Source organism: Tupaia chinensis, unplaced genomic scaffold (genome assembly GCF_000334495.1).
Source record: "Tupaia chinensis unplaced genomic scaffold, TupChi_1.0 Scaffold000318_1, whole genome shotgun sequence".
In the NCBI taxonomy this organism is placed as follows: Eukaryota; Metazoa; Chordata; class Mammalia; order Scandentia; family Tupaiidae; genus Tupaia; species Tupaia belangeri.
In genome coordinates, this window is record NW_006159811.1 from 811,089 (window position 1) to 820,220 (window position 9,132).

A 9,132-nucleotide genomic window follows, 5' to 3' on the forward strand; every position below is an offset into this window, starting at 1 on the left:
TCCCAGTTTTCCTTTAGTCTTAGTGCTACTTCTGATAGTGGGAAAACTCATGTCTAATAACCAAGGCATTACATATAAAGCCAGGCATAACCAGTTTGGGAATATATTAGGGTATACTTACCCTTTCCCTATCAGATTTAATGCTGAGAAAGTATGTCTAACTTAGTATTAGATAATCTGTTCAGTATAGATATAATGGTATACTTGAAACAGTCTTCTGAGTTTCATCCAGTCATAATAAAATTGGAGGTGCTATCTGGCATAATGGTTATGTCGTTGGACTTCCCATGTAGTCAACTGAGGTTCAAGTCCTGGACCTGACAGCTAAAAACTCTTCATGGGTGCATGTGTGTGTGTGTGTGTGTGTCCAAAATCCCGAGAGGGGAGTGGAGGAGAAGGGATTGTGGTATGGCCATCCTCCCTGATGTGGGGGTGATTTCTCACATTCTGTCTCTGGCAAGCACACGCACCCTATAGTAAAAATGTCTATTTAAATAAAAAACACATTTGTTAAACATGGACTAAGCAAAGGAAAACTTATAGAGCTTAAGGTCAAAATAAGAAGGAATTGTACCATGTCCAATGATTAAACTTTTTCCACTGCTGTTCACATCATGAATTGCTGTGATTAATGTATGTGGATGAGGACATATAGAAGTCCTGAGGCTTATATATATACTGTATCTTCTGTACCTTGACTTGCATGTTTTTATTTCCTTATAGGAATACAACTGAAGAGTATTTTTCTTAGAGAACACCACTTGTTAGATCTTTTGATAAAGGATTTGAAGATTTATACAATAAGGTAAGGGGGTCATACATTAACTAGTTTTGAACAAGAACATAGAAAAAGACAGATCTGAGCAAAAAGTTAGCATTTATTTAAGAATAATGTCCATGATATAATACTCAGGATTACATTATTTCCTTGTATTCTCTCAACTTTCAAAGATAGCAGATAAATATAATTTCAAAGTTAATGTAATTTTCTAATTAAATCTGATTCTGGAAAGGCAGTGGGGGAGGACTTCTAACTTTGATATCTTTTAAGAATTATTTATTATCCTCATTAGTATTTGTTTAGTTTGACTAGAGAGAGAAAGAGAAAGTAGGAAAGCAAAGCTCCAGGTCCAGAACATGAACCAAGTTTGGCCATGTTGGAGTCCAGTGCCTTAACCGCCACGCCACCTGTTGGCCATGATAACTTTTTTTAGAAACAATGATGTCATCCTTTTCAGCCCCTCAAATTCTTAGAAATAATATTATAAAAGGTTTAAATGGTTAAACTCTTAGCTATTTTTCAAATGACTCTTAGATATACCAATGGAAGACTACCATATTTCTTAAGTTTCGTTTAAGAACAATAGATAGGAAGGTGATAGGAAGCTGGGAATCTAAAAGCTAATACCAGTTGTCATTAACTAGGCATGGTACCATGGAAATTTCTCAGTTTTAGGAATATATACACCATGCATGAAAGGGGAAAATTCTTGTGAATATGCTGTGTTAATTCTATTTGTTAAACTTATCCAACATAAAAGTTCATTTTAACTTTGTTTATAGCCCTTAATGATAAGATTTACAAAATAAATCTATTCTAAAACATGAATAAATTGGATGCTGCTCTTTTTTTGCTAACATCTATACCTGATGCTGGCTGCTGGAACAAGTTGTATACACATATTGTTCTGTATCTTGTGCTGATTGTTTTCTTCAGAACTTTACTCTCTGCAAACCTCAAAATCACTAAAATGAGGGGAGGGTGCCTAAATTCTCAGAACAATGTCTTCGGACTGTTTGCACATTCTAATTTGAAGAATTCTTACTGAATTATCTTCAGATGTTCTTCTAGTTCTAGAGTTACTCAAAATCTTGAAACTCACATTCTTTCCTTTTTTTTGAAACATTATTTCATACTGTTTTTGTTATTAAGTTTACTATGAGCATATGCACTCACCAGAGAGAGATTGAGAGAGAGAAAATGAGAAAGTAAGCCACCACTCTGGGACTCGAACCACAGTCGGCCATGTGGGAGTCCAGTACCTTAACCAGCGCACCACCTGCTATCCCCAAAGCTCACATTCTTTTGAGAATTTTATTTGATGTAGTACTAGGCTTGGTTAGTAGGTAACTAAATAGTATAAAGAGTTGACTACTTTAAGGTGGTATAAAAAGTTGAGTATTTTAATGCCAGTCTGGTGGTATGGTGGTTGGGTTGGGGTCCCATGAGGCCAACTTGAGTGGTTTGAGTCCTGGACTTGGTGGCTTGAAAAACATGCTGAGCATATGTGTGCCTGAATACCCAAAATCCCAAGAGGAGAATGGAGGAGAAGGGATTAAGGTGTGGTCATCTCCCCAGGGAGTTTTTTTTTTTTTTGCTGGGGGGAGGGCTTCACTATAGGGCACGTGCTCTTGCCAGGCAGAGACAGAGAGACAGAAAGCGAGAAATCACCCCCCAGGGGGGATGGCCACGCTGGAGTCCCTTTTCCTCCGTTCTCCTCTCGGGATCTTGGGCACGCAAGCACACGCGCCCAGCATGAGTTTTAAGCCACCGGGTCCAGGACTCGATCTGCAGTCGACTATGTGAGAGTCCAGTGACATAGCCATTACACTAACTGCTGGTCCCCCCAGGAAGTTCTTTCTCTTTCTCTCTCTGGTGAGTACATATGCCCTATAGAAAAAAAGAAAAGATCGATTATTTTGTGACCTAATGCAAGTTTTTCTTTTTTAGATTCAGGTAGTCTTGGCTTTGTATGGTTTCAATATACATGAATATTATTATAGTTTAATTAAATAATACCAGCCTCCTGGCACTGGCTAAAATTTCAGTTACCACACTATTAACTGACAATGGTTGCATAAACTGATGATAGCACTTAGTCTGTAGATCTTTATGCAAACAAAAGATGTACGTCAGAGTGAGCAACCATATCACTTGTTTCAGTGTGTGTTGGAGATACGTTACTCATGCTATTTAGTTCACTGCACAGATAGCAAAGCTCAAAGTGCATGGTTGTGTTGCCTCCTGTCTCCCAGAGATTAACCCTCGAGACAGCTTATAAAAAATGCATATTCAAAAGAGAGAATCAGTCAGTAAAGATGACAGGGCATCGAGACCAGCAGATAGCATAATGTAGTCAACCACAGTTTGAGTCCCAGAGCTGGCAGCTTAAAACTCACACTGGGCGTATGTTCATGTGTGTCCAAGATCTCGAGAATGGAAGAGAAGGGATTGCGGCGCGGCCATCCCTCCTGGGAGGGATTTCCTGCTTTCTCTCTGTCTCTGTCTCTCTCCTGCGACCACACACTCCCTATAGCAAAAATCTCTATTCAGATGAAGAGCAGAAGATGACTGGGCATCAAAGAAATGAGAAGTGATCAGGCTAGAAGTGAAACTGGGTGTGATGAGATTTAAGAATGGTGACAGCAACACAAGTACAGGTCAAAACCTACACCTTTGTGATGCTGTAGTACAGCCTGAAAAAGTCTGGATATAAAACACAAGTGGGACCAGCAGATGGCGGAATGGCTATGTTGCTGGGTTCCCATGCAGTTGACCGCGGTTCCAGTCCCAGACCCGGTTTCTTAAACTCACGCTGGGCGTGTGTGCATGCATGCTCAAGATCCCAAAAGGAGAATGGAGAAGGGATTGCAGCATGGCTATCCCCCCTAGGGAGTGATATCTCACTTTCTGTCTGTCTCTCTGGCAAGCACATGCGTCCTATAGGAAAACTTCTCCAAAAATTTTTTTTTAAAAAACCACACAAGGTAAAGTTGCTCCAATTTATTTTTGTTTAAATTGCACTCACAACAGAAAAATCACTTAGGTTGAGATGGAGTGTTTACTTTTCCTTTGTATTGAATACTAAGCAAAAGCAAATCCCCATCAGTTCAACTGCATTCAGGTACGTGTTGATGTAGTTGCTGCATTAAAAGGAAAGTATAATTACAAGGAGACTGGAAATGAACATTTTACTGTCAAAAAGGCTCGATTCATTTTTTCAGAAGTTGGTTTGGATTGATTAATGTTAAGCTGTCTGGTAAAGCAGTGAGATCAAATAAGGATGCCTGATGTGAAAACTGTATCCAGATTCCAAGAATTACAAGCAGTCTTTGTTTTGCACAGTAATGTGAGACTGTACTGTGCAAAAAAGCTTTGCAGGATTCACATGAATGTTGTGGAAGACATAATTGATCATGAGAATGTCAATACTGCTGCTGTTCAAGAGGCAGTTCCAGCCACTCAGGAGGGCAGACAAGGGTGAACCTATAGACAAAAATAAGAGTGGTTGTAACAAAAAGGACAACCACCTCTCAGAATAGTGCTGGCAAAAACTTCACATTAAAGGAACTCAGATATTTCATGATGTTGAAAGTATAGAAAGTATATATTTTTAAGTTAATCCAAACTCAGAAGGGAGCATGACAATTTGCCAAGGCTTAGAAAAGATGTCTGCCAGCAGGTGGCATGCCTGGGGTGCTGCATTCCCACAGGATCAACCATGGTTCATTTCTGGACCTGGTGGTTTGCTTTCTCACCACCCCCATGACAATATCAAGTTAAAAAAAATAAGTAATTTTTTAAAAATCATGGTTTTTTTATTGTATATAACAAGAAAGTAAACCCTGTTCAAACTACTTTTTATTTTCCTTTAGGGTGCATGCACTTGTGAGAGAGACGGAGAGAGGGAAATCACCCTTCAGGGTTGATGGCTACTCACTCCCTTCTCTATTCCTCAGGATTTGGGGCATGCACACATGCATGCCCAGTGTGTTTCAAGCCACCAGGTCTGGGACTTGAACCATGGTTAGTCTTGTGGGAGTCCAGTGCCCTTAACCACCACACCACTTTCCAGCCCTAGTCCCCAAACTACCCTTGATTAGTTATTTATAAAGTAAAACTATACTGTTTGAAATTACACTGTACCAAATATTAGTTTTACATTATAAAAATCATTGTTTAATGCAGTTATAAGCAATAAGCATTTTTTAATCTTGGCAAATTTTTTAAAAAGAATGATTTATTTAATTTTACTTACTGTTATTTTAAAATTTGCTATAGGACACGTGCACTGCCCAGAGAAAGAGAAAATGTGAAAGCAAGCCTCCTGGTCCAGGACTCAAACCGTGGTCAACCATGTGGAGGTCAAGTACCTTAACCACCACGCCATCTGCTGGCCCCTAATCTTGCCAATTTTAAGGTCACAGAACAATCATAAATTTTCCTATACATTAAGATTGCATTACGGGACCAGGACTCCCATGTAGTCGACTGTAGTTTGATCCCCGGACCTGGTAGCTTAAACTCATGCCAGGCACATGTACGTGCGGGCCCAAGATCCCCAAAGCAGAAAGGATTGTGGCATGGCCATCCCCCCTGGGGGGTGATTTCTCGCTTTCTATCTCTGTCTCTTTCTGGCGAACATACATGCCCTATAGCAAAAACCTCTCAAAAAAAAATTCATTGCAGTGTTAGCTTATGTGGTCAAAGACAGGTCTGTCTGCATTTACAAAAAAAAAAAAAAAAGAGAGTCTTCATATTTAACCAACTACATATATAAACTATTGCAGTTCACAGGACCTACAATGTCAGAATCGAGATTGGAGTTTGCTGACTTCCACAGTAGTACTGTACTGTACTGTAAAATTGTATTAAATAATACCAGAGACTCCTTTGTTATGATTTTCTCACTCTTAAGTCATGGTTTTTTTTGTTTTGTTTTGTTTTGTTTTTTTTTTTTTTTTTTTTTGCACCTCTAAAATGGCAGTTAAAAGTAGACTAAACCAGTCTTGCAGCTGTAAATTAAAATGGAAGGCCTTGACCTTTTGGGGCAGTCTTTCACTGTCCACTCAGGCTTGCTTCTACCTCTCAGGAGTGTACTTTAACTTTTGTTTAATAAACTACCTTTTCCCTTCCAAACAACCAAAAAACTGGAATGCCTTTTAGAATCTAGTAGAAATTAGCTACTGTGTGAGGAGATTTCAAAAAGTTCATGGAAAGTACATATTTTGAAAAACTGCATGGAGCTAGCATAATGGCTATGTCATTGGACTCCCATGCTTAAGCCCGACAGCTTAAACTCGTGCGCGTGTGCGTGCGTGCACAAGATCCTGAGAGGAGAATGGAGAAGGGATTGTGGCGTGGCCATCCCCCCTGTAGGGTTATTTCTCGCTTTCTGTCTCTATTTTTGGAGAGCGCATGTGCCCTATAGCAAAAACCTCTTTAAAAAAGAAAAAGTGCATGGATTTCAAATTTTTTTGCACTCAAACTTACCTAATTTTATTCTTCTACAAACTTTTTTTTTTCTTAGACTTCCGTTATAGGGCACATGTGCTCACCAGAGTTCAAGAAGACAGAAAACAAATTACCCCCAAGAGGAGATGGCCATGCCACAGCCATGCCACAACCCGCCACGACCCTTTCCCTTCTCTTCTCTTGGGACTTTGGCCATGCACACAGACACATCCAGTGTTACTTTTAAGCCACTGGGTCTGGGACTATTGCGATTGAGTACTTAGGAGTCCAGCAAAGGAACCATTACACCATCTCCTGGTCTCTACAAACTGGTTATTTTGTCCACGAAGAAAAACAAGTCCCTCCCACTACTATTCTCCAAGTCTCAGCCTGCTGGGAAGATCGATCTGCCCTCTTAGGTCTGCAATCTTCCCACATGGGTACAGTTACCCACACCACAACCTGGCCCTTTCCGGTAGCTTTTTTTTTTTTGAGAGAGTGTTTTTCTCTGTAGGGCGCGTGCGCTCGCCAGACAGACAGAGACAGAGACAGAAAGCGAGAAATCCCCCCCCAGGGGGGGATGGTCACGCCGCAATCCCTTCTCCTCCATTCTCCTCTCGGGACCTTGGGCACGCACGCACACGCGCCCGGCATGAGTTTTAAGCCACTGGGTCTGGGACACAAACCGCGGTCGACTACGTGGGAGTCCAGTGATATAGCCATTACGCTAACTGCTGGTTCCCTCCAGTAGCTTTTTTTTTTTTGAGAGAGTGTTTTTCTCTGTAGGGCGCGTGCGCTCGCCAGACAGACAGAGACAGAGACAGAAAGCGAGAAATCCCCCCCCAGGGGGGGATGGTCACGCCGCAATCCCTTCTCCTCCATTCTCCTCTCGGGACCTTGGGCACGCACGCACACGCGCCCGGCATGAGTTTTAAGCCACCGGGTCGGGGACACGAACCGCGGTCGACTACATGGGAGTCCAGCGACATAGCCATTAGGCTAACTGCTGGTTCCCCCTCCAGTAGCTTTTGAAGTTCCTTCCTAAGTAGTCTGTTTTAGGTGGCCTATTACAAGCCTATATAAATAATATCTTTTTTTTTTTTTTTTTAGGTTTTTTGCCATAGGGCATGTGAGGATGCCTCTAGTGGATGGCTAGGCACCAGTCCCTTCTCCATTCTCCTCTGGATTTGGGGCATGCTTGCACAAACCCTCAGCATGTGTTTTCAAGCTGCCAGAACAGTGGTCAGCCCTGTAGAAGTCCAGTGCCTTAACCACCCACCATGCCACTGAGACTTGGTTTTTCAGTTGAACCACATGTGTAAGACACTGAAAGGGTGTTTGGAAGGGTGCAGTGACCACCCTAATACATACAGGAGTGTTTGCCATGTTTTACCTTCAGGGTACAGAAAAAGAAATGCGAATTCTAGGGAAGGCGGCTAGGAAAGAACACATTAGGAAAGTCTTCACATGATGTGGAGAGATCAGTCCTCACTTTTCTATACTCGTGCGTGTCTTACTGCATTTATTTCTAATCCACAGCCTTAGCCACTCAGAAAAATGTGTTCAGCGGAGCAGCATGATGTCATGGGAAGAAAATTGGTCTACAAGTTAGGAGACCCTGAGTTGAGTGCAGATTCTGGTGCAAGTGACTTGGCTTGACTTAGTTATAAAATAATCCCTCCCTAAATGGAAAGTACATTGAGACCAGCCGATCATGAAATGGTTATCACTTGACTCCCATGCAGTTGACTGTGGTTTGAATCCTGGACTGGATCACTTAAAACTCTCACTGGCTACCTGTGTGTGCATTCCCAAAATCCAGAGGAGACAGGATTGCTATGTGGCCATACCTCCTGGGGAGTGATTTCTTGCTTTCTGTCTCTCTCTAGCGTGTGCATGTGCCATGTAGCAAACATCTCTCTTAAAAATAAAAGTATGTGGGATGGGGTTGGGGAGTGTGTTAAGGGTGCTAGACTCCTGCATGGTTGATGATGGTTCGAGTCCTAGACCTGGCAGCTTGCTTTCTCACTTCTCGCAGCAAATATTAAAAACAAGAGACCAGCAGTTAGCATAATGGCTATGTTGTTGACCACAGTTCGAATCCCAGACCTGGTGGCTTAAACTCATACTCACATGTCCAAAATCCCAAGAGGAGAATGGAGAAGGGCTTGCTGCGTGGCCATACCCCCTGGGAGGTGATTTCTCACTTTCTGTCTCTGTCTTTCTGGCCAGCGCACGCTCCCTATGGCAAATAACAGTAATAATAAAATAAAATAAAATTAGATAACTCACTTCATATAAAAGTACATCCCAGAAATTCATCTGATTAGACTTTGAGGCTCTGAGATAGAACCTTCAGCGGCTCAGTGCTAACAGTTCTGAATTAACACCGCGTGGTCTAACAAATGTAAAATGATAACTAGAATTGATGCAACCCATTCCATCCATGCCTGTCTGGAGTAAGTCCCCTATAGCATTTGAGTTTGACCAGATCGCGTGGTTTTACAGGTCTCAAAACACAATAATACAAGACCAGGTAAACGATTTTCAGAATCTAGTCACAAATTGCAGTGGGGCCCAGGGCAGTCCGATTTTCACGTGGCTGGCTTGATGAAGGCTGGGGACGGTTCACGGCTAGTGCTACGTGGCGTTCCTGCAGACCGCGCCGTCCTTCGGCCAGACAGGAACGCCCTCCGGAACTTGTACCTACAGCCCTGGCTGCCGCTTTGGCGCCTCGCCGCCGCGCCTGAAGGAGGGTTTGGGACGTCGCAGGGACGGAGGGACCCCCTAGCCCGCGCACACCCGCTTCCCGTCGCCTCTCCCGGAAGTGCCGTGGCGGCCCGGGCGCCGGGGTGGGCGGGGCTAGGCGCCACTCCCGGAAGTGGCCGGCAGGGCGG

The 9,132-nt window shown here is 42.7% G+C and overlaps 1 protein-coding gene across 2 annotated transcripts in view; it reads left to right on the forward strand.

Annotated features, from left to right (window-relative positions):
• Positions 1-9,132, forward strand: part of SEC31A (SEC31 homolog A, COPII component) — a 98,446-nt gene that overhangs the window by 7,173 nt on the left and 82,141 nt on the right. For both annotated transcript variants that reach the window (XM_027773031.1, XM_027773029.1), the window contains one exon: positions 724-805. The gene's annotated coding sequence lies outside the window, so the exon portion shown is untranslated. The remainder of the gene's footprint in view (positions 1-723; positions 806-9,132) is intronic.